The sequence below is a fragment of the Megascapheus bottae genome, chromosome 21 (genome assembly GCF_031878675.1).
Source record: "Megascapheus bottae isolate mThoBot1 chromosome 21, mThoBot2.hap1, whole genome shotgun sequence".
NCBI classification, from domain to species: Eukaryota; Metazoa; Chordata; class Mammalia; order Rodentia; family Geomyidae; genus Megascapheus; species Megascapheus bottae.
In genome coordinates this window covers 35,810,294-35,835,925 of record NC_143529.1, presented here as the reverse complement: position 1 = coordinate 35,835,925, position 25,632 = coordinate 35,810,294, and the positions used below count along the sequence as shown (strand labels likewise).

The following is a 25,632-nucleotide window of genomic DNA, read 5'->3' as shown; positions in this document are numbered from 1 at the left end:
CTGAAAATAACATTGTACTTCCAAGATACCAGCCAGGCTCAGATCAATAAAATTACTTCTCACCATAGACCTTTTACCCAAGGCCAATCTATCCTCATCAATACCTTTTAACCAAACAAGCATTTGATGTGTTGTGGAGAGAATTCTATGTGGTTATTTTCCTGGGGGGGAAAAAAAAAGCTTTGTAAGTGAAAGGGTGATTTATCCCATGGTTCATGCAAGCTGACATATCTTTTACGGGGGAGGTTTGCGTTTCAAAGAAATTGGAGAAAACCCATTTTGTAAGCTGGGTTCTTATGGAAGAGGCAAGACTCGTATTTAATTCCACTCCTGACTTCTGGCCTCACGAAAAAGGACATTGGCCCTTTTATTTCCTGTGACAAAACCTTCCCACACGGCCTCCCTGCACTCTCTTCTCTCACACTTGGGAGCACAGAATCAAAATGCAGAAGAGTGACAGGGGTATTCTCAGGACAACCCAAGTCTGTTCTAATTCTTATCAACAGAAAGAAAAAGCTCCATATCTTGGCCCCTAAGGTACTGCCAGGGCCCCTATAGTGAATGGCACATCGGTGGTGGAGGGTCACATAGCGAAAGCCACTCTGTTGTTCACAGGGGGTATTATTTTAACGACTCTAAAAGGACTCCCCATTCGCGGAACAGGACGAGATGCTGCATTCTGGTGTCTTCATTACACAAATGGTGTCTGTTTCCTCCACTAAAGACTCAATGCCTTTCTAACCTCTGGAGGGTCTGCAACTTGCCACCCGCTTGGAGAGTTGATTTAACCTTTCATGGGACTGCTCAAACTTTCCCAACTGTTCCACTCACCCCAGGAGACAAGGAGAGAAGCCAGGGGAGGGGCTGAGAAATAGACAGTGGCCCAGTTATTGGCTGGCGTAGAGGAGATACACATCTGTGCACCCACACCCTTTGTTCCTCAGCTCTTGAGTTGGTTTCCAACTTGGCACACACATTTTCTGCAGTAGTCAAACCGGGTGACCCCATCTTCTTAAAATCTAAAGGCTTGTGATCCTTGTTATCACCCCAAATTAGGATTTTCCCATTTGAGAGTCTTCTCAGAAATTCCACATCTTTCTGACTTCCTTGGTAATTCTAGATTTGATTCCTGCCATTGGCCTCTCTCACAAGAAGAAGACTCATGCTCCGATTCCACCTGATCTCCTGAATCTTTGTGTCCACCCTGGTGACTGCCCTGGTGGACCAGAGCTCTTCCAGACTGCGCCCGTTCCTTCAGTACTGGGTATTGAGATGAACTGTGTTCAAGTTGATGAGAGAGCAAAGATAAATGGTTTACTGTCAAGCGAGGCAAAAAGGCTGGAGTCTCCCATTGGTACCTTGGAGCCTGTCCTTACTGATCAGAAATCTCAGAGAGAGGAGTAAAATCAGAGGCTGGGCCTTGAGCACACTCTCCCGGCTGCTCTGAAGAGTCAATTCCCTTGTCCACAATGGCCATCTCTGGCTGGTCCAGGGCACCCTAGCTGCATGTGAACGGGCATCGCTCAGCACACTCACCGCTCGGGATTGTGGTGGTGGGCTCTGTCCCAGGATTTGGGGGTCCTTGGAGACGCTCGTCCTTCTCTTATTTCTTAGGCAGTGTGCCTTCAGTTCTGGCCAGTTCCTCCTTCACCTGGCCTGCTCATCTGTGCTGTGCTCCATATCTTGTTCCTTGGTCCCGTGTTCCAAGTTTTCTCCTGGAGAACTCTTACTTCACACCAGTAAAGTCAGTGGTGAGCAGGAGTTAAGTGCATGTAGTGGAAGGATCTTGAACAAGAAATTTCATCTCATTATCCAGCCTTTCCACTGCGCAGACAGATTATATTCTATCAATCAATGTTATTATCAAGACAAGCATGAGCCATACAAGCATGTATGATTATGAACTTGAGAACTTCTTTTTTTTTTTTCTGTACTGGGGTTTGAACTTGGGGCCTTGTGATTGTTGGGCAAGTGTTCTGCCATGGGACAACACTCACGGCCTAGGAATTATTCATTACTGAGGTATGTGGGTCCTTTTCTAGTTTTAAACCATGGCATTAGTTTTCTGAAAATTGACTTGTCTATTTTCCTGTAAATGTGAATACTATTTCACCAATATGGAATTAATTATATGGAATAAAGCTACATCTCCATTTTATCTTACTTCAAAGTAAGTTAGAAACTTAGTAAATATGTGCTCATGTTTATAGGATGGGGAATGTCAGACTTATAGGCAGTGTTAGGCTGTTATTGGCCCATCAGTCTGTATTGATAATTTTGTATAACTCACAATGATGTTCTTGACATTAAAATAGCTCTTGGCACAAAAAAATGGTTCCCTGCCAAAAAGATAAAATAGCAAAACCAAAGAGAAGAAAATTAGATGAATCCTCATCTAACAGGTAAAAAAATAGGATACACCCCAAAAAAGAAATAAAGAAAATAATGTTGTGTATGACAATAACTGTCATAAAATTCCTATGTTAAGCAGGACAATCATTACTTTAAAAATTAAGATAGGGACAGGGAGTTTGGTCTAGTGGTAGAATGCTTGCCTAACACGCACCAAGAAGCGGGTTCAATTTCAGTACAACATATATAGAAAAAAAGCCGGAAGTGGTGCTGAGGCTCAAGTGGTAGAGCTCTAGCCTTGAGAAAGGCCAAGGTCAGTGCTCAGGCCCTGAGTTCAAGCCAGGACTAGCAAAAATCAAAAACCAAAAATCTCAGGTAAGTGACAATCTGGGGAAAGATATTTTCACATTGTAGAAGCCCAACTTCATAAAGAACTAATTCATCAAGACTCTATTCCGGCTGGAACCATGGAGGGTGCCGAAGAGAAGAAAAAGGTTCCTGCTGTGCCAGAAACCCTGAAGAAAAAGCGAAGGAATTTTGCTGAGCTGAAAATAAAGCTCCTGAGAAAGAAATGTGCCCAAAGGCTGCTTCGAAAGGCGAGGCGGAAGCTCATCTATGGGAAAGCTAAGCAATATCACAAGAAATACAGGCAAATGCACAGAACTGAGATCCAAATGGCTAGAATGGCCAGAAAAGCAGGCAACGTCTATGTACCTGCACAGCCTAAAGTGGCATTTGTCATCAGAATCCGAGGTATCAGTGGTGTGAGTCCAAAAGTCTGTAAAGTGTTGCAGCTTCTTCGCCTTCACCAGATCTTCATTGTCACCTTTGTGAAGCTCCATAAGGCTTTGATTAATATGCCGAGGATTGCAGAACCATATATTGCCGAAGGGTACCCAAACCTGAAGTCAGTCAATGAGCTCATCCACAAGCGTGGCTATGGCAACATCAATAAGAAGCGAATTGCCTTAACAGATAACGCCGTGATTGCTCCATCTCTTGGTAAATATGGCATCATCTGCACGGAGGATCTGATTCTTCAGATCTATATACTGTTGGAAATGCTTCAAGGAAGCAAATAACTTCCTGTGGCCCTTCAAGTCTTCTTCACGAGGTGGCAGGAAGAAGGAGGTGGAGATGCTAGAACAGGTAGGATCAGATCAACAGGATTATTGGAAGGAGGAACTGAGGTGTCTGCCATGCTATTTTTGTAATTGGGTCTGTTAATAAACAGTGATGCTGGCAAAAACCAGAGTCAATTAGAGAAGACAAAGATAAATAACACATTTAATTCAACAAAGAACTAAAAGCATTAAATGCTAATATTAGTCAATATGGGAACATTTAAACAACCACGTGATGCTCTCTCTCATCTTTAAGGATAAAAAAGTAGCAAGATCAGAGAACTTTTCTTCCCATTTTCTGGGAATGTAATTTTGTTCAATATGCCTTACAAGGCATTTCTTCCATGGGAATATAGAAGCCTAACACAGGCTGGACGCAGTGAGGTCTGATCTGGTTTGGGAGAAAGGCTCCCCTTCCCAAAGCCTCTGGTCCTCGGGGAGCCTGGGTCAGATGTGAGTGGCCAGGGGCTGGGCCTGTGGCCAGGACTCTCCTAACAAGACACGGACATGTGGCCAGCCAGGCCAGACCCTCTGGTCCTCTCCACGGATCCTGGCAGGCCAGAGACCCCGGGCCCTGTTTCCATTCCCCTTTCTGCAGCCCTCCTCAAGCCCTCAGCAAATGTGGGTTCATTTCTCTCTCCAGAGGGCTAATTTAGAAACCAGAACAGAACCAAAGCAACACACCAGCAATGGTTTAGCATAGTGAAAAATAATCTGATTCACTTTCTATGTACATTTCTTCATGACAAATGTAGGCAACCTGAAAACACATTGAAAAGGGAGGAAGATCAAAAACCAATCAGAGAGAGAGACAGAGAGGGAGAGAGAGAGAGAGAGAGAGAGGGAGAGAGGGGGCGGGGATGCTTCCACAAGGTTCACAAGCCAGCACCACAGGCTGGCAACCCAGGCCTTTGAGGGGGGACATTAGGATCCACACCATAGCATGGACCTTCCAGCACCCCCAGTTTCTTTGTGGATCCTTCCGCATACAGTGCAGGCACACTAGGTGCTGCAGGTACCCTGCTGGTGGCCGACATGGCAGATTTGTCCTTTCCCAAGATTGGGAATGAACAGAAACCGTCGGCTCTCATGGTTCCTTCTTTTGTCCTCCCACCCCTGGCCTAAGGTCAGTTCTCTCCTTGTCTTCCAGGGAGCTCAGCCAGAAGGAAGTCAGAACGCTAGCTTTCTAGTTTTGTTTTCCTCTCCTCACTGTGTCTGAACAAGACTCCTCTGCCCTTCAGGCCCCTCGAAGGCCCCTTGAAGGGTGCATGGTGTCCTCTTCCCTCACCTATGGCCATCCTTGTCTGTGGTTTCCTTCCTTCTGGGACCAGCATCTTGGCTGAGGGTCCAGGGCAGATGAGGGGACAGAACGATCAACACTGATTTCCCATACGACTAATGCAGACTCCAGACTAACACTGGACTGAGACTATGGGAAATGAGGCTGTGGAGGGCGGGCCTGTCACTAAAGTTCTTCAGAGAGAAAAGAAGGGAAGAGGGAGGTGCTGTGCTAGATTGTCTGCAACACAAGCATCAGAGAAATTGGCAGGTGGTTCCATCCCAGTCCAGATGCCTCAGAACCAAGAAGTTGGTGGTGAAGCTCCCAGGTCCTAGAAAGCCTCCAGGGCTGCAATGAGACATCCAGAGTCCAAAGAACAAAGAACCAAGACCAAGAGGAGAATGCCATCTTGCGCAGTAAGGGTAGACGGAGCTCTGCTTTTGTCATTTGGCTGTCCGTGGAGACCTCAGACTGCTGTACTGTGCCAGCCCAGCCTGGGGTAACTGACTTTCCTGGCAGTCAGTCTCCTGTGACAATGGACACCATAGACACAGACAGAAGCCAGGCATCACCAATGATGCAGGCACCTCGCCACCCCGTCAAGCTGATACCTAAAAGCTCTACCACAAAACCCTCCTAAAAATTAGGAGAAACAGGGAAACAGGGAGACCTCCCTGCACACACACACACACACACGCACACACACACACACACACACACACTGTAGGACTTCTAAGAGCCTTTACAGCACTGTGGTACTTTAGGAATCGCTAAGGGACTTGAGATGCTTCGTATTTGCTTCACAGGATGAGTGTATGCTGCCAGGCATATTCTGGAAAACTCTTCTCTGATAAGATTAAAATTAGAATCTCAATGTTCAAAATTACTTTTGAAGCTAAGGATGAGCTAAACATGTCTTTCCAAGGCAAAGGGTAAAGGAGACCAGGGATCAGCATTAAAACTCTTCCAAAAACTGTTTAAAATGCAGTTTTCAGAGCGCTCTCAAATAAGTCTTTGGAAAGTAAAGCCCCCACAGAAAATGTTGGTAGAAGTAGAGAGAAGGCAGAATACTAATAACAGATGAACTTGTATTGTCAATCACCATACATAGACATTAATTAGATCATTCTCACACCCTCTCTGTAGGTTACAATATTTTGAAAAAAAATAAAAACTTAAAAATGTATTTAATAGAAATCTGAACAAAAAGACCAATCAGAAAAAAACCAGATAAAAAGCAGTTGGATAAATATTTGAAAATGAGAATCCCATCCTTAGTCATTGGGGAGTCCTAGAACTAAACGAACTAAAGAAAAAACTCCCACAAAACACCATATTGTGGTTTGTGATGGCAAAGTCTAACAACAGTGAAAATAAACAAATAATAGCTACATCCAAATGTGGCAATGTGTGCCTGATATCACAGCCACTCAAAAGGTGCTGTAGGAACATCAATGCCGTGGAAAAGGGAACAGCAAGATTTCATGTATAAAGAATGCCAAAGATGGGCACAACTCACCCGTGCAGGTGGAAATCAGGGGGCCTCTGGCCTCTGGGGCCTGAGATGCCCTGCTTCTTGCCTTCTTCCTCTGATATGCTGGGTACGCCATTGGGTTTATACCCAGAAAGCCCATCAAACCACACTTATGAAAACTTAAAACAAAAACCAGAAGAAAGCACCAAGAAGAAGAGAAGCAAAGGCAGCTTACCTGCATCCCTGGCTTGCACCCACACGGCAGCACCTGCCTTCCGCTCTGACCTGGAGGCCAACAGTAGGGTGTTTGGAGGAGCCTCCAGTGAACCTCACATGAGAAAGAGCCTGGCAGTACTCACTCCTATGAAAGCAGCATCAGTGCTTGAATGAGGACCTAACACAGTTCAACCCTATTAAAACGTGTTTTCAAACAAAGGCCTTATGCTTTCAATGTGTGTGCCAGGAGAGACAAGCATGTCATCCCACTATATGGATCAGAACTTCCAGAAGCTAATGCGGGACCACAGCTAAGACAACAGCCCTGGCTGCCTCACATGCATCAAGAACTGCAGGCCTGAGACCAAGTTGTGCACAGGCCTTCACTTGTGAAAGGCTTTCTCAGCATCTCACAGATTCATCATTACCTGAGCCTTGGTAGGTATGGACAGCAAGAGGTGAGGACGAATGCATCCTATCAGCATGGGTGCTGGCTTGGGATAGAGACCCATGGTAAAACACTGGTTTAGCAAGCTCAACGTCCAAGGTTCAATCCCCAATACAAAAAAAAGTTTAAAAAGGCATTGTGTTACTAGTCCCCCAAAAGAAAATGGAACCAGGTAATAATTGGCCATGTCTGTAATCCTTGCTACTAAAGAAGCTGAGATTGAAGGATGGAGTTTCCAGGCTATTTTGTGTGCATGCGTGCGTGCGTGCGTGTGTGTGTGTGTGTGTGTGTATGTGTGGTGAGGTATGTTTCTCAACTTGCTATAGAAGGAAGCATAAACAGGAGGATTGTGGTCCCAGCAAAAAAGGGAGACCCCTCCATCTTAAAAATAACCAGAACAAAAAGGGCTGGAGGTGTGGTTTAGATCAAATGTAAAGCCCTGAATTCAAACCCTAGTATGGTTAAAAAAATCAAGACCTTCACTTCAGTGAGAGGACATGACAGCTTGAAAAGAGCATGTAGGAAGGTCAACCCAAGGACATGGAGAACAGTGAGATCAAACGGGTTCACTCGCTGTCCAGAATCTGAACACCCAACATGCCCAGAGCCGCCTAGAGTCCTAACTAAATCCAGTAGTGCCTGGAGGGTGGTTAAGGAGGTAACAGAGACCGTTCCAGTGAGGATCGTGGGGTGAGTCCATCTAAGGGTACCTCATCAGAGAGGAATAGGAGGAAGCAGACAGAAGCAGAAGATCGCTTTGTGAAACTTGGAGTACAAAAAGGATCCATTGCAGGCTTCCTCTGGCTTGAATGTGTCCCCCCAATGGTCATCTGCTGGAAATGTAAACAGGCAATTCACAGGTGACAGCTACTCGCAGATGGGGCCTGGAGGGTGGGGACTTAGGGTGAGGAGTCATCAAGGGGCAGGGGGCTCCACGTTGGCATTAGTGGCGTCATGAGAAGAGGAAGTCATGGCACCCTTGCCATGTCTGGTGCTATGATGACTCTGCCACTCTGCCATACAGCCATGCCCTGGTCTGGTACCTCATCTTGCACTTGGTCTTGCACTTTCCAGGTTGCCCTCCAGAGCTATGAGGTGACTCAGTCATGTCTGCACACCCCAGCGCTTGTGCCGCCCTCATCTGGAAGGCAACACCCAGGAAGGTGCTGTGCCCTTGGTTAGCCATGCTGAGAGGCGAATGCCGTCACACATGGCGGGTGGTGAAGGTTGATTCGGTCTTACCAGGATGAATCTGCCCAGTAGTCAGGCTCTTCTGGGGCTACCTTCTGTTGGTGTGTGAGGGCAGCGGGTAGAAGCCAGTTTCCTGGGCTGCCTGGTTCACCCCGGATGCTTTCCGTGTCCCTCTTCCCTGACTCCCCTGGGCTTCCTCTTCACCTCAAGCCAGTGTCTGAGCTCCAGTGTCAAAATCCCTCGAAAAGCAATCCAGCTCCTGAAGCGGGGCCCAGGTGATCTGGAAGCTGACATTAGAAACTCATGATTCTGAATGAACCCGCTGTGGCATGAGGTCATAGACAGTTCTGAGGCTCCTGGGTCTGTGTGCAGGCGCCCTGGTCCATGGGTAGGGAGTCTGGGCACAGTGGGATCGAATGGCTCCGTGCCTTGCATTTTTTTCTCCATGGCCAGCAGGCCAGCTTGGTCATGCCTTGCCTTGGGCAATGGCAGAAACAGTGTGTCTTTGCCTGCTGCATCTCTGTGTCCCCCCAGTGGACCCAAGCCTGTCACATGGTCCAGCCCTTCCTAAAGGTGTGGGGAGTCACGGCCTATAGTTGTGGGTCCTGAGAAATCACATGGCCCAGGACACACAGTCTTCCTCACTTGTATTTTTCTCAGAGCCGCTTCTAGCGTCCCTGTCACGACCATTGCTCGTGTTATTCCACACCACAGCTGGCCACATCCAACCATGCTCACGTCCCTTCTCCTCACCCCTCCCCCAAATAAGTGAGTGCCCCATTTCCTTCTCCCAGGGTGTTCTGAAACAGTCTCATTACTTGTTTCTGAAATATTTTGTCCTAGCACTTGTTTCTGGGGCAAATGTTAGCAAATCCTGGAATCAAAAAATAGCAGAAATCTCCAAGAACCTGAGAGTCTCTGACTCAAGGTTCTTACTTTAGTGATGTGTTATCTGAGGTGCTAGGGGAACTCAGGATAACATGGTTGATTCATTTTGTTGAGAAAGAAAACCAAACTTCTCTGACAAAGACCATAGAAGAAAAATGGGGTTGGAGGCATGGCTCAGGTAGTAGAACACCAGCCAATGAGCCAATACATGCATTAGATAATGTGTTTGAGTCCCGGCCTTGGACAAAAAAAATGAGGAGAAAGAGAGTGAGAGAAAGGAAGGGAGGGAGGGAAAAGAGAGAGAGAGAGAGAGAGAGAGAGAGAGAGAGAGAGAGAGAGAGGAGAAAAAGGAGAGTTATCCTAAGCACATGAGGAAAATAATATTCTGCTTGTATTAGTATTCAAAGAGATAAAAATAAGGCAAGTATATATTCTGTCTGTGTTTAATTTTATTGGCTTTAATTGTTCGGCTATGTAGTAAAACAACCAGTGCATTTAGAATTTAAGATAAAACATTAACTAATATTGACAATTACTATGAACTTAACATGGTTCTTTGGTTGGTTGTTTCTGTGGGGGCTTGGGAAGCAAACATTGGAATATTCTTCCCAGCGGAGGAGATGCATTTAAAAAACAATGGAGCTGAGAGTGACTTGCAGAGAACTCACTGACAGAAGATGAAGCAAATAATCCATTGTTGCTAAGAAACCCATCTTTCAAAGGGCAGCAGCTTCGTGTCTCTGGAAGCTGTGCTCAGATCTGCCCCAGGATGGGGAAGAAAGACCTGTCCAGCATGAACAAGCCAATTCTCTTTGGGGGTCAGGAAGAGGGAGAGGATAAGCAGAAGTTGGAAGCACAGTGGAATCTGAATAAACTCTTGCTCTTCTTGCATTTATTCCCCATTTCGGGGGTCACGTAGCTGAGCGGGGCACCATTCTGGCTTTGCTGCAGACAGTACTTCTGATGTGTGGTCACCATGGTAACACTTGCTGCAATCCATTTTTTTCAGGAGCTCAGAGGCTGCTGGTGGCTGTCTCAGGCTACTTGAACTCACCGAATTTCACTTGGGCCACAGAGGTGCCTAATGAGTGACCTTTAGGTACCAAAGGGCTAGAAACATTTTCAGAGCACCCTGAAGCAGCTCCCTTTTCCATCACAATATCCCATGATCAAGCATGATGTTTGATGACTTCCAGACAACTGCCAATTACTCACCTTTCCTTACCTCCAATCACCTGCCACCACCTCTCTGACCACCTGCTCCTTGATCCCGCAAATCAATGGCAACTCAGTTGGAGGAGGCCCGGTCTCTGTAGCATTGACACCTCCAGAATAAACTGGTTGGGGCCAGTTTAGGGATTATGCAACAGTTCAGATGGGCCTGGATCCAGATCCCTGGATGCCAGAAAGTAAGAGTACAATCAGAGGTGTCCACGAGGAATTCAACATTAAGCTCCTACTGGAAACAGGGATTTTTATCCCTGTTGGAGGAAAACAATGTAAATTCATAGGCCATCTAGAAATGCTACCTATCCTGTGTAAACCACACCAACTAACTCTGCAACCTTGAGAAGGGCAGGATTACGCAGTAACAATCCATTTGGGCTGAAGAATAGGGGTGGCTAGACAGATAGAGGATGCTTATGAAGTGTCACAGCCAACTTGTCACTTTACTTAGATACCTGGCAGGCAGTAATGGAAGGAAAGGATCTTTCTACCTCATAGGAAATCTGAACCTGGAAGAGGCTTCAGATATGGACTTCCGGCCCAAGGCAGGAAGAGGATCTATTATGTGGTTTAGTTCAGAAAGACGACCAGAATTTGTGAATCTTTCACATCCATCTTCACAGTCTGAATGGACGAAGATTCAGACCTCAAAGCTTGAGCTCCAGACAAGTGTATCAGGAAAGCAATCATCATGGACAAAAGACACCAAGGCATCTTGGAAAAGAAAACCAACTTCCTTGTGCATTTGATTATTTAACTCTGATCATATAAAATAATAATATTTATTGAAATGAACTCCAGGAGAGGGAAACAAGAGGGTTTCTCTTTGTTGTTTTCTTTTCCTTTTGTCTTATTAGTTCATTTGTTTCTGTCTTTGGGAAGCTAAGCGTGGCGGGACACAGAAATAGAGGGACGAAGGGTGGACAAGTGCAGGAATGGTACTGGCTAGACACTGTTGAGGATGAGCTACACAGCTTATGGGTGGGGAAATACTTGGAGAGAGTGAGGGAAGGAGTAAAATGGCAATCCCTCTGCAGAGGGATAACAATTAACCATGTTAAGTTCATAGTTGTTGTCAATATTAGGTAATGTTTTATCTTAAATTCTAAATGCACTGGTTGGGGGCCGGGAGTTTGGTCTAGAGGTTAAAGTGCTTGCCTAGCATGCATGAAGACCCGGGTTCGATTCCTTGGTACGACATATAGAAAAAAGCCGGAAGTGGTGCGGAGGCTCAAGTGGTAGAGCTCTAGCCTTGAGAAAGCCCAAGGACAGTGCTCAGGCCCTGAGCTCAAGCCCAGGACTGGCAAAATAAATAAACAAATAAATAAATGCACTGGTTGTTTTAGTACATGTCAGAACGATGAAAGCCAATAAAATTAAACACAGACAGAATACATACTTGCCTTCGTTTTATCTCTTTGATGACTAATACAAATAGAATATTAAAAATGTTTTAAACTAGCTTCACACAACAAAGTTTTAACCATCTAGCAGCTTCCTCCTTTGCAGATTCCATGAAGCCCCACTAGACAGACCTGCTCTGCTGCCGCTAGAGAGACTCCAGCCATGGCTGCCTGCCAGAGCTCTCTGACCCAGCTTTTAGCACCCGGCTGTCAGCTGTCCCCCTGGCAACATCTCCCCTCTGCTGCTCCCCCTCCCCCAAGCTACCAGATAGGGAAGTCCCTCTTCAGTCACCTTCCACACCCATTTTCCTTCTCTCTCTGAGCCTGACCCATAAATCCTGATGCTAGGGGCTTTTTCCATATGCAAACTTGACAAAGCATTGTTGTTCCTTGTTGCTCTGCTAGACTCTGTAATCCTGAGATCTCTACCCTGATTCAGCTTCCAGTTTCTATAGGAAAGTGGCAGGCCACGATGATTCCAAGAAGCCATCTCTAACCTGTCCTCTTGCTGCTGTTTCTTGTGATGTCTAACTTTATGCTGGCACATCCACTCACTCAGACCCTAGACACAATTTCAAGGTATCATCTAGCTTTCCCCAGAACTCTTCTTGTGGCATCAGAGGAAGTGACTTGCTTGCTATTTCCATGATCAAAGCAGGGCTCAGAGCACTTTATTCAGTTTTGGTCCCCTCCCAAAGTTTGAAAACTATATTAAAAAAAGGCTAGAGGAAATAGCATGGAAATATTTTCATCATCCGAAAACAAGCATCATCCAAGTTAAAAGTTGGGTGCATTTCCTTCAAATCTCTTTTCTATTCATTTTTGGAGATTTTAAAGTTATTATGATCATTTGCCTCATTCGGAATTGTGCATAATGACACTCGAGTCTGCTGATAAAGGGAATGCAAGCTCATCACAGGAAAGCCGCTTTTGCTCTCATCCTGAAAATATCTGAAGATCCAAGCCCATCATTATGAGTTCTGAAGCTCCATAAAATCACCACCCTGGTTTTTGGCAGTAAAAATGGTCATTATGTTGTTCTCTCCATCCAGGCTTTTTTGTGGAAGGGGAAGAAAATATCTTTTTGTTTAGTTATTTTCACATCATAGCCACGAATAGCTTAGCCCTCCGTAACAAGTGCCAGCTCAGAGGGTCATTGCTTGATGTAGACAACCAGACTTAGAAGAAAATCTAGGCGAGTGGAGAAATGAGACATGAAGTCTGTGGACCAAAGGCCACCTCCCCGTACCATGTCCTGGTTGTGGAGTGTCCTCAAGACTGAGGCTCATGTTTCCAGCAGACAGGAAAAGCAAAGTCTGTCAGAGCCTGGGTGAGGGCTCAACTGCCTGCACTCTTGTGTTTGGAGGAACAATCATAAACCAACCATGGAAAAAACACAAAGTCCCTGGAGTCCAGAGCTGGGATGAGACCCTGGAGTTTCTGGGCCTTGTCAGTGGAGACTGGAGGTGACTTGTACAGCTTCACGAGTCCTTCTTATGCACACATCTCCACACTCCACGTTCAGGGAGATGGTGGCCTAGAGCTGACATCATAGAAATTACCAAATGCGGCCAGGCACAGTGGCTCACGCCTGAAATCCCAGCTACTCAGGAGGCTGAGATCTGAGGATCAAGGTTCAAAGCCAGCCCAGGCACAAAAGGGCCTGAGACTCATCTCCAATTAACCTCTAGAAAATGGGAAGTGGGGCTGGGTTCAAGGGTAAGGTGGTAGCCCTGAGCTGAAAAGCTCAGAGACAATGCCCAGGCCCAGGGATAGGGTGGTAGCCTTGAGCTGAAGAGCTCAGAGACAATGCCCAGGCCCAGGGATAGGGTGGTAGCCTTGAGCTGAAGAGCTCAGAGACAATGCCCAGGCCCAGGGATAGGGTGGTAGCCTTGAGCTGAAGAGCTTAGGGACAGCGCCCAGGCTGAGTTCAAGCCCCATGACCCACAAAAAAAAAAAAAAGAAAGAAAGAAAGAAGAAATTACCAAATGCTGCAAGCCTTTGTCTCTGCCCAGGTATATTTTAAAAGCCAGTTGTTAATTTTTGCTGTGCATAGCAACTTCCCCTCCCCAACCCCACACTCCTTGGATGCTCTGACACAACAGACCGGGAGGAAACTAAGTGTAATAAGCAAGGACTAGCGGAGCTCAATGCCTTCCCCACGTGAACTACAATTCCCATAATGCATGCATCACAAGAATCTACAACTATTTTGAGTTCTGTAGTCTGAGTGTTGCAGGCCCTGAGAAAGAAGAGAGAACAAGATGTGGTAGACACACTGACTGCCGAAAACCACAGCCCCTAAATAGCAGAGAAAAGGTCAACCAACTATTTTTCTGACAGTGTCATTTTCTTCTTTGATCCCGTCATCTCTTATGTAACATATTAAGTATTTTTGACACCTACCAGGCACCAAACACTGTTCCTTATACCTGGCACTGGGCAAGTTTATATTTCATGGAGAGGGGGGGTATCATTAACACACACACCATGCACAAAAGGCAGAAGGCGATGTCAGAAATCCCATCGTACCAGGGCATTCTTATGCTATCCAGATCCAACCTATGTTGGCTGGAACAGTGTGAGCCCTCCAGACCCCACCAGCACATTGTAGAATCCTCTCCCCTGTGCGGCAACTGTGCCTGTCTTTCTACTTGCTGGTCCCGGACCATGCCTGGGTTGTAACCCTTCCATCTCCATAGCTCGTAGTAATGGTGCTTTGAGATTCCTTCCTGGCACCTTCTGACCAGTCCAGCATCTGTGGCACTCCACGATATCCCCAGCACTGCCCAGGCATAAGTTGATGTCATGGCAGGGTCAAGGTTTGCACTATCCTTACACGAACCTACAAAAACAAGGAGGACAGGGTGATGATGTAGGGATCTTTCGAGCCCCGTGAGTCAGCCATGGACTGGTGACTCCTTATGGAGTTGATGATTCAACAGCTATGGTAGAAAGATTGAAGCCACATTCACAAAAATTTCCTGACGAAGCAAGCAATCTCTCTCTCTCTCTCTCTCTCTCTCTCTCTCTCTCTCTCTCTCTCTATATATATATATATATATATATATATATATATACATATATACATATACATATACATATATATTGAGAGAGAGACATGCAAATAGATTCAATAGATAGATATAAAGAAAGATAGTTACATAGTTATATCATTATAACTGGTGATTATTTTTGAAGAGTAGCATGAATTTATTATAGAATGAGTATTTGTGGAGCATATACCACGTAGCAGGACCCCCTCTCCCCCCGTGGCTCACTGCTGTGATGGCATGGCTGGCCCTCACCTTTGCTCATGGGACAAGCAGCCATTTCCTGTCAGCTGAAATTTTCTTTTCTTTTTCCTGTCATGGAGCTTGAACTTCGGGCCTGGATGCTGTCCCTAAGCTCTTCAGCTCAAGGCTAGCCCTCTACCGATAGAGCCACAGTGCCACTTCCCGTTTTCTAGTGGCTAATTGGAGATAAGGACCTCGGGCTGGCTTCGAACCACAATCCTCAGATCTCAGCTGCCTGAGTAGCTAGGATCACATGAGCAAGCTACTGGCCCCTGGCTTGTGAAATTTTCTTTTCTTAAGTGTCACTTCCAAACCTGCTCTGGGTCTTCATGTCTAGAGTAGTGAGAGATCTGGTTAGAATTCCTTTGCCTGCGTGAATATGAATGTTATTTGCGCAACATTAAATGGATATATCCTCTTTGTTAGAAGGGTTCTGTGATGTACCAAACAGAAACCCTGAAAATTCAACCTTCACTTTGTTATATTGCAGCTCTTTGCTGCAGTTTGACCACCAGAAAGATAATTCTCATAGTCCTTGCTTTGCTGATGGTGAAAACATTCTTAAACAGATGGAACCATGTTGAATCATGTGTTTACAGTCCAGTTAAAATAATAGGAAATCATATATATATATTTATATGTGTATACATATGTATGTATTTATCTGTACAACTATATGTATACATATATATGAAATATAAACCCTGATCTAGTGAACCCCTCTGATATAGCCCTTGACAAACTTGCACTAGTGTAACACTGAAATGGCCTATTTGTTACAAACTTTGAGGAAAAGAATGACTGTTTCTAAGCTTGGCTACAAGAAAAATGGTGTCAGTGCTTCTTTATGTTGTAGCACTGATCTAAATCAGATTTCCTGGTACAAAGGATGTCTGATGTTATATTCTGAATAACAGCAAAGAGTTCCTAAGCTGTGACACAGCTTGGAATGGCATCTACAACTATTTTATTATCAATGAACGAATCCTCTCAGATGAAATGTGTCCCTTTCCTTTCTTCTCTCTCTCTCACCATTCATTTTCCTCCCCTGCTCCTCTGCCTTTCCTACATGTCCTCACAGTTCTCAGACAGAAAGAAACACGCTGCAGCTTCAGGGAGAACAAATTCCATTCATTGCAGGACTTATTTCCCATCCTTATATTTTTCTACTTTAGTGTGTTGCTCTGGAGTGAAAGCCTCCTAGAATAAGGGATGAGAGGACCCACACCTGCTCCCAGCGCCATCTTTCTCCCACATAAAAATGACTCCCCGAAAATGTAAGGAGGGCAAAGATATTGGTTTCTATGTGTTGGAAAACAGAGGTCTTATAGAAGGCTTTCCATTGCCCTTCGCCTTAGAGAGTCACGAGGGTTTTGTTTGTTTGCTTTTAGCAGGAGCTCTCGAGGCAGAGATTTGAGAATGACCTTTGGAAGTTTCTGAGGTCTGATTCTTCTTCAAAAAAGAGTGAGCAAAACCTGGAGAAGTCTGAAGGAGAGTTTGAAGCTATCCATTGCATGCAGTAAGCACTCAGCAAGTGCTAGCTCTTGTGATTGCTCTGAGAAAATCTCTCCAAGATATACTGTTAAGTAAACACTACACATGGCTAGACAACAAATGCACCAGAGTGGGTTTTTTAAACCATTAAAATTTTCTTAATTTCTTAGTCTTTAGTCTACGTACATTCGGTGTAAATGCTTCCAGATGGAGACACGATGAGAACACGCCAAAGTGATAACAGCTGTGACCTCAGAAGTAAGGATACAGTGAGGTAAGGCGATGGAGAATGCCCATGGTTTACAACTATGCTGTTTAATATTTAAAATATATAATTCCATCAGTGTTCATAAATTCTTTAACAAAAATATATAATTCCGCTGGGTGCCAGTGACTCACACCTGTTATCCTATCTGCTCAGGAGACTGAGATCTGAGGATCGCAGTTCAAAGTCAGCCAGGGCAGAAAAGTCCCCGTGAAACTCCAATTAACCACTCAAAAATGAGAAATGGTGCCGTGGCTCAGGTGGTAGAGTGCAGTAGTAGACTGCTAGCATCCAGGCTCTGAGTTCAAATCCCCCCCCAACCATTAAAAAATAAATAAAACATACATATGTGAGATATATACTCACACGTCCTTTGTCAGTCAAATTACCAATTTAATTAGCAATTAAATAATTATTACTGTGTATCGTTTGTACTGTGAATGAGGATCTGTGTGACCTCTCCATGTAGACTGATTGAGGCTGGCCCAGCCCACCCCTTCCTACCTCTGGTGACCACACAGAATACTCTCCATGTCCATCCTTTTAGTCAACCCATAGCATTGGGGCTGTGCACTGAATGTGCAAGAATGCCAAATTACTGTGTTTGACGTTTCTTTTCTTTTTTGTCTCTTTTTTTTAAAAAATTGTAATTAATAGAGAGGTTATAGTTATATTAGCCAGATAGAAGGTGCATTAATTCACACACATTGATGCCCCTTCTCATGTTTTGGTCCCCCTTTCCCTCCCCCCACCCCCTCCCCTCATCTTATTTTCCCTTTCCTATTTCAAATGAACAAATAAACATATATACAATATATTAGATAACAAGGTAAGATATTGTATCTAGGTTTTGAGCTATTGTAATCCTCTGCTAGGAGAGTCCAAGGTGTGTACTAATTATTACAAATGAGGGAAACCATTGAGCCTATGTTCCTTTGGGTCTGGCTTACTTCACTTAATACGATTTTTTTCCAAGTCTTTCCATTTCCTTTTTTTTTTTTTTTTTTTTTTGCCAGTCCTGGGCTTGGGCTCAGGGCCTGAGCACTGTCCTTGGATTTTCTCAAGGCTAGAGCTCTACCACTTGAGCCTCAGTACCACTTCTGGCTTTTTTGTATGTATGTGGTACCAAAGAATCAAACCCAGGTCTTCGTGCATGCTAGGCAAGCACTTTAACCACTAGGCCAAACTCCCGGCCCTTCTTTCCATTTCTTTACAACTGGGGCGATGTCCCACCAACAATTTATTTGAGTCATTTTTTTCCCTTCACATCCTCATCAGCGTTTGCTATTTTTTGTTAACATTTATTTTTAAATAATCAAACTCACTGAAAATAAAAATGTGCAACTCAAAGGTACAACAGAATGCTATTTTTATCAAGTTGACAAAAACTTGCAGAGATCTGTGATCCAGGGGACTGGCGTGCATTTGGGAACCAGAACATTCTCACCTCTCCAGTCATCGGGCTAAGGTTAAGGGGCCTTTGGCATTATCTGCCCCTTTTGGGGTGTGCTTATACCATGACCCCAGCATCCCTAATCTGGAAGTCCCCTGTGCAGAAACCTCTCCTTTATGTGCACAAAACTGAAAGGTCCCATGCAGCATCTTCCCCATGGTGAGAAGTGGGAAAGAGCAGAGCCTTCCGTGCAATGGCCAACCATGCTGGCTCCTGGGCAGTGCCACATAGCACTAGCAAATGTATTGGTGACCCGACATGTCCCACAGGCATCTGTGAGCCCCTGAGATGAGGCGCTTTCATCGAATTGACCAGGGGTACAATTTTATGTAATTTTAATTACTTTCAGTTAGATCTATTTAGCCTGCGGATTCTGTATTGGGCAGCAAAGGTCTGGGTTGCAACTGAGCCGGTTAAAGAGGTCAGCTGTTACTCTTCTTCAGATGTGTTCTTCATGGCCTCACTGATTTTAGTGTGCAGAACTACCTCTGAAGCTCCAAACATCACAGAAATCATACCGGCTACTCACCTTCTGATTCCAGCCAGGGCCAAAACACACTCCTAAAAGCGAAAGGACGGGAGAGGTGGCTCAGGTAGTAGAACACTTAAGTGTGAAGCCCTGAGCCTAATCCTTGATACTGACAAAAGGAGTACAACTTAAGAGGTCTTCCTGAAGGCAATAATTGCTCATTTGCTGAAATTCGGCATGCACTTTCATAACTTATAGCTGTATAACTTCTAGTTATAAACTCCAACATAAGTCTGTGAACACATATGAACACATGCCTGGTTACTCCTGGTTATCACTTTGTCATAGCCGTAGAGAATCCTACTGTCATTTATACAGGGCAATGTTTATTGTGAGGTCCTTAGAAGAAAGTAGCTTGACATCTCAAAGCAGGAAGGGGGAACAAAAGCCCAAGTTTAGCCAAATCTACTATCATCAGGAGCAAACAAGCGAGGGAAAGCACGAGGCAGACAGCAGGGGTGTGAGAAAAAAACATCACAAATCTCTGCTTATCTCACTTTGCACAACTCGGAAGCAACCTTAGCATTTTCCTTCTCTTCACCAAAAAATGTGGTGTAATTCTTGACTTGAGAAAACTTGTACTTAGCTGCCATGGAGTGGAAAGTTTATGGGGTGATCAATTTGAGATATGGACACATTTTGAAGCAGAAAATTAGCTAGGACAGTTGTCAGAATTTAGAGAATGTTCCACAACATAGCCAAGGCAAGGAAAAGAATTTTACGAGGAAAAGAAGCTCAATTTATAGGACTTATTCACTCCAAGCCACCGTAGTTTAAAATGATTCATGTGATATATCGCTTTCCTGATTATAAAATAGTATAACACTCTGTGGGAATTTCAGAAACTGTATAAAAAGTATAAGAATATTCTCTTCCAACACAGTGCTATATAATTCTCTTCTGAACTTTTTTTTTCTATAAATACACTTATTGCAGATCAGATGCTCATTCTCCCTGTAATTTTGCAATTTGGTTCCATTCAATGAACTCTTTTCATAATGTGCTATGATAAAGATGCTCCAGGCTTTCAAAAAATGTTCCATAATTTCAAAGTGAGGGAAATGAAAAAATCATGTAAAAATAGTGGGGCAGTCTATTAGGTAGCTAGAAAAAAAGACTGAAATTTTATTACTTGTTCTTTCGCTATTCTAAAGCAAAATCTAATAAAGAAAAAATTCAAGCATCGAAGTATGAAAACATGTAAAGACTGGAACTCAGCTTCCAGATGAACCTTTGTGATTTGCTGCCTCCCAGCTATGTCACAAGACTGAAATTTTTTAGTGAAGGATGACACATGACTAGATAACATTTAACTTCTTCATTAAGAAAAACCATAGATCAATCCCAAAGAAAAATAGACAAAGAATATTTGCAACCTTAATGGTGAGTGCTGAATTAGTATGCAAAGAGCACTTACAATAAAAAACGAAGGAATCTGTAATACTAGCTCTCTAGGAGACTGAGATCAGGAGATTGTGGTTCAAAGCCAGCCTGGGAAGGAAAGCCTACGAGACTTTTATTTTTGAACCCCTCAAAAAAGCCAGAAATGGAGGTGTGGCTCAAATGCTAGAGCACCAGTGTTGTGGGAAGAAATAAAAGAGCCAAATAACAGTTCAAGGCCCCCGAGTCCAAGTCCCAGTAGTGGCAAAAAGGGAAACTGAAGTGATTTAGAAGAGGGTCACACAAAGGAAAATCATAAATGTTCAGGATCACATGGCTCACTTCAGTAATGATGACCCTTTCTTCTTTAAAAGACCCTTACGTCTCCCCAGTGTCTCTCTTGGTGGCTACTCTAGATAGTGAAGTTTATACGTGGTGACTTTGACTCCAAGATGAGTGATGCTGGAGATGCAAAATCCCACATTCCATAAAGGCGTTACCTGGGAAACTGGCGCAGACCCACCTTCCCCTTCTTATGTTGGACAAATGCTCTGCCTACGTGTTTTCAGTGTACTGGTATTTGGTAATACAGAGGACGCAGGGTAGTAAGAAATGAGCACCCTTCTCACAGTCTACATTTCACTGGCCAAAGCAAGACCATGGCCACATAGAACTCAACGCGTAAGGGAAGTCCAGTTTCACCATCTGCAGAAGACAGGAGGACAGTCAATTATTGGTAGTCCCCAAACTACTGCGTGCCAAATACTTAACCGATTGGAATACTTAATGTGATGTTTTCCCCTTACTATTTCTTACAAAAATTAACTTACAAATGAGCGTAGAGTCAGCCCTCTGTAGCACTGAGTTCCTTATCTGTGGATTCAACTAACTGTGGATAGAAAACACTCAGAAAAAAAAAATCTGTGTCTATACTGCAAATGTACAAACTTTCTTATCATTTCCTAAACAATACTGCACAACCATGTAAGTGGCATCTATATTGTATTAGATTCAGTAAGTAATAGAAAGAGAATATTAAAAACAAGGGTGAGTAGGATCTACTAAATATTGCCCCATTCTATACAACAGCTGGAGTATGCTGAATTTTGGAATCCAAAGGGATCTTGAACTAATCCCTGTGGATAGTGAGGGATGTCAAAAAGGAGAAAATTACTAAATTGGTTTCATGAGAATAATTTAAAATATTTCTGTAACAATCTGTTGTGTGGCTCCGTGATGATTTAGGAACCCATTAAGGCATCTTGCGCATTTGAATTCCTCCAAAGGTTTTGCTTTTATAAACACCACTAGGACAAATATTTTATCAGGATAAATATCTTACATTTCATTAAAGGAAATTGCTGTCTGCAGAACCAGGAATGAGTCACAGGGCAGGAACATTTCCTGGCTCTCCTTTCTTCTTTTTACTTCTTGTCTTTTCTACAAAGATTAATACATCACAGAACAGAATGCAAAATAAAATTTAAAAGGGGAGCAAGAGAACTCTGCTATCTAGGAAAATGCTTCATGTACTCCTGCAATTTGTTACTGATGTACATATTTTATGCCAATGCTGAGGCCTGGACTCAGGCCCAGGGCATTTCCCTTTACTCAAGGCTGGTGCGTACTTGAGCTACATCACCATTTGTGGAGTTTGGTGGTTAATTGGAGGTAAGAGTCTTATGAATTTCCCTGCCTTGGCTGGCTTCCAACCACAATCCTCCGATCTCAGCCCCCTGAGTAGCTGGGATAATTGGTGCCTGGCTCCACTGATGTGTGTGTGTGTGTGTGTGTGTGTGTGTGTGTGTGTGTGAAATATATATATATACATCTATATATATAGATATAGATATAGATATGGTTGATAGTGGGGCTTGAACTCTGGGTCTGGGTCTGGACACTGTCCCTAAGCTTTTCAGCCCAAGAATAGTGCTCTACCACTTGAACCACAGCGCCACCTCAGGTTTTCTGGTGGTTAATTGGAGAGAACAGTCTCAGACTTTCTTGCCTGGGCTGGCTTTGAACTAAGATCCTCAGATCTCAGCCTTCTGAGTAGCTAGGATTGCAAGCATGAGCCACCAGTGCCCAGCAGATAGATGCTTTTAATTGACAAGGCCATTCTATGAAATTTGTAGACAGCTTTGTGAGCACTGAACAGAGCAGACTGCCATGCTACCTAAGAAATCAGCACATAGGGTGAGGCCCCCATCCCCACCCCTTCCTGTCCAGCTCCTCCTCTTCTGCAATGCATATAAGAGGTCAGGGCGTTTGCCCTGCCTTTCCCAGCCTCAAGGTCTTGACTGCAAAGGATAGATTAAAGGCTTGTCATTCAGAGATGCAAAAGAAATATTTTGGAGAGGTCTATTAAGGACCTGCTGCAAAGCTGTCTGGCAGGATTTGCTCCAGAGGGTTTTGGTTGATCATTTAATGATATGACTTGGGGGTGGGAGGAGAGGGCTGTGAGTTCTGCTAAAGCAGATAAAGAGAATGGATGCAATGACCAGCACCTGGCTGTCTATTTTTCAGCCTAAGTTTCTTCCTCCTCCCTGCTCTCCAAAGCCCAGGAGCATTCACCTACACTGGAAAGAGAATTTTGAAAACTCACCCATGTGATTCTTTTTTTCCCTTTAGCACTTCTCAGAAAAATTAACTATTCCAGTAAACACAGTCAGTCTTCTGCATCCTCAGGCTCCTCATCTGTGGATTCAACTTAACTGGGTAGAATATGTACAGGGAAAACATTGTGTCTGCATTGCAAATACTTTATCATTGTTTCCTAAACAATGCAGTGCAACTATTTAGGTGGCATCTACACTGTATAAGACGCAGGAAGTATGGTGAGTTTAAGTCCTACAGGTTTCCAAATTCATCCTTCAGCATTCAGGGCTTTTCAACAGAAGAGGGACGGGGAGGATTCCAGATCCAGAGGGTGAAGCTAGGTTTCCTGCTAAATATCTCCCAATCAGAATTACCCAGCTCCATTGCCAGTCATCTCATGATGGAGACCCCCAGCTCCAGGGATGCAGTCTCCAAGGTTTCAGTTTGCTTTTGTTCGGTCATGCCTCCAGCTCCAAGATGGGCGCCCTAGCTAGTAACTTTATGATTTTGTTTCCATGGCAAGGTTGACTACCTGCTCCCTTAACATCGTATTGGCTGGAGCACGTCAGGGTTTTTACTGGCACGGAGATTATTGTCGGAAAACTTTGAAAGTTAAGTGAAAACCAAGTACAGAAACAATTCCACGATGCTTTTACTAATGAAAGGAATCAACTTTCACTTACACCCTATTTAGAAACTATGTCTTCAAAACAGTTGCACTCAAAAGCAAAGCACTGGGACAAAGCGATCCTTACTTGAAATCTTTGTTACTTGGCAAAGGGGGGGGGGGGAGGGAGAGGGAAAGAGAGAGAGAGAGGAAGAGGGAGAGAGAATGTCAGGAAAATGAAGAATTAGCTTACAATTTAGAAAAGGGGTTTTTACAATAGAAAATACACTGATGAAAAAATCAGAAATTTCTGAGTTACAAAGATAAGACAAAGCTGTCAAATAAATTCAAATTAATTATATGAAAAGACACTAGTTTTCCAAATGAAAATGATTGCAATAAGACTTCAAATGTTTGGTCAAATTAAAATTCTGGCTCTATATACCTCTCCTAAGTCACATCTAGAATGTTTGGGGAGATGCTGGGATCGGGATCTGTCTTCTTACCCACACTGAACGTAATTCTTACAAACATTTCTCTGGGAAGCAGGAAGCAACCTGCTAAGTTGATTAGCAAGGCTAATCAAGAGAAAAAGACAAAAATCCAATCATAGAATGTGATGAGTTTAAAGGGTTCAGAACTCTATTTATGGAAAGAATTCAAGAAGCACGAATCAAGGAAATACCACCTTCATACTGGAAAATCCTGATTGCTGAGATTCGTGCTGCTCTTTCTACTTGGATGTTGGACAGTGAATCTCCTGGACTTTCAGGTCTCCACTCCACTTACCTATTTAGTTTCATCTCATTCACCTTTGCAGAATTCTCTGAGAATTCCACAGACTCTTGCCTGCCCTACTTCCAGTGGTCCTGGGGTCTGAACTTAGGCATTCTACCACTTGAGCCGTGCCCTCGGCCTGGCATTTTACTTTTAGTTTGGTAGTAATGCTTTCTGTAGAGGAGTCGTTTCTTCATACACCCTTCTCTAAGCACATGTTCAGTAGTCTCTGAGAACAGGACTTGGGGGCATCTCTGAAGTTTCTGTCTCAGTGCCCACATGGCTTCCTTTCAGAGCCATCTTCGGGCTCACATATCCCTCAACTTCCCCGCGGGAGGCTTGTGAGCTGCTCCTGGGAAGCTGGTATGGCTCTGGCATCAGGGAGGGAAGGGGGGAGACTGCAGGACCTAGCCAGGCAGGGAGAAGAGAAAGCTGGGATGGACTATACTTCCTCCTTTCCAGGGTGGGGGTCTTGCTGTCTCCTACTGAGCTGCACGGTGGTCCTCAGGAGTGGCTCTGCTGAAAAAGGCTGCGACCCTCATCATCTAGTCACCATACAGCCTTTTGGTCAACAGCAGGAAGCAGAACTCCCCTCCCCGCTCCCCCAGTGTAAGGTGGCCAGCCTGTCCCCAGAGACGCGGGCGTTCATCCTGTCTCCAGATCCAGGGTGCCTGCCTAAAGGGGCAGTGACTCCTCCTCCCTGACTGTGTCCCCTTACTGTCCTCCTCTTTGCATCATGGGCCACGAAGTAGATGCAGGCCTGCTGTGCCTCCTACAAGGGACAAGCAGATCCCCCCTGCTCGCTGCACCCGCAATCTGAGTCTCCTTGCTTGAAATTTCACGGAAATGCCATGATATTTTTGGTGAATATTGACATATACCAGCTCTGATTTCTGGCTCTTTTTGAATTGCTTCCTTTCCTCTCCCTCCCTCCCTCCCTCCCTTCCTTCCTTTTGTATGCCTTTCTTTTTTCATTGTCTTGAATTCAGAGCTTCACTCACTTGGCTTTTTCACTCAAAGTTGGTCCTCTCATACTTGAGCTATACATCCATCTCTATCTTTTTGCTGCTTAATTGAAATAAGAGACTCTTGGACTCCACCCCCCACCCCCCCAGGCTGGCTTCAAACCACAATTCTCAGACCTCAGTCTCTTGAGTAGTTAGAATCACAGGCGTGAGCACCAGTGCTCAGCTTTGAATGATTTTCTTGATTTGAATTTAGACCCAGGGAAAGACATGTTAAATGCCTGGACTTGGGTCACCATTTGAACAAACAAGGTCAAAGTTCTGGTAAAAGGAATTTCTTCTTCTGAAAATGGAGTGAAACCAGGCAAGAAGTCATAGCCATGTTTCTGAGATGAGTTGCTACAGGGCTAGAGATGTGACTGTCCACAGAATCTGTGTCCGGGAGCCGTAGAGAGAACCAAGGACCAACTGAGGCCCATCTCTGGACAGCACATGTCTTTCTTGCCATTTTGATAATGTGGAGAGCAGTGGAGGGGAGGGGGGTGAAGACATCCTTTCACAGACCAGAAACCAAATGTCTTCCAACCACCATTTAACTCTGAAGGTCTAGATCAGATTTTTCTCAGGAAATGCATTCTACAGAGACTTCTTTCAACCTAGATCCAA

The 25,632-nt window shown here is 44.4% G+C and overlaps 1 long non-coding RNA gene and 1 pseudogene across 1 annotated transcript; one reads left to right on the top strand and one right to left on the bottom strand.

Annotated features, from left to right (window-relative positions):
* Nucleotides 1-2,819: 2,819 nt before the first annotated feature.
* On the top strand, nt 2,820-4,601 carry LOC150048963 (large ribosomal subunit protein uL30 pseudogene; annotated as a pseudogene).
* Nucleotides 4,602-20,592: 15,991 nt separating this feature from the next.
* On the bottom strand, nt 20,593-22,723 carry LOC150048962 (uncharacterized). The gene is made up of 3 exons (XR_016539116.1): nt 22,625-22,723; nt 21,362-21,459; nt 20,593-20,724 (listed from the first exon to the last, which is right to left on the bottom strand). It is a non-coding gene; the product is annotated as an uncharacterized LOC150048962 (long non-coding RNA).
* Between the last annotated feature and the right edge of the window lie 2,909 nt (nt 22,724-25,632).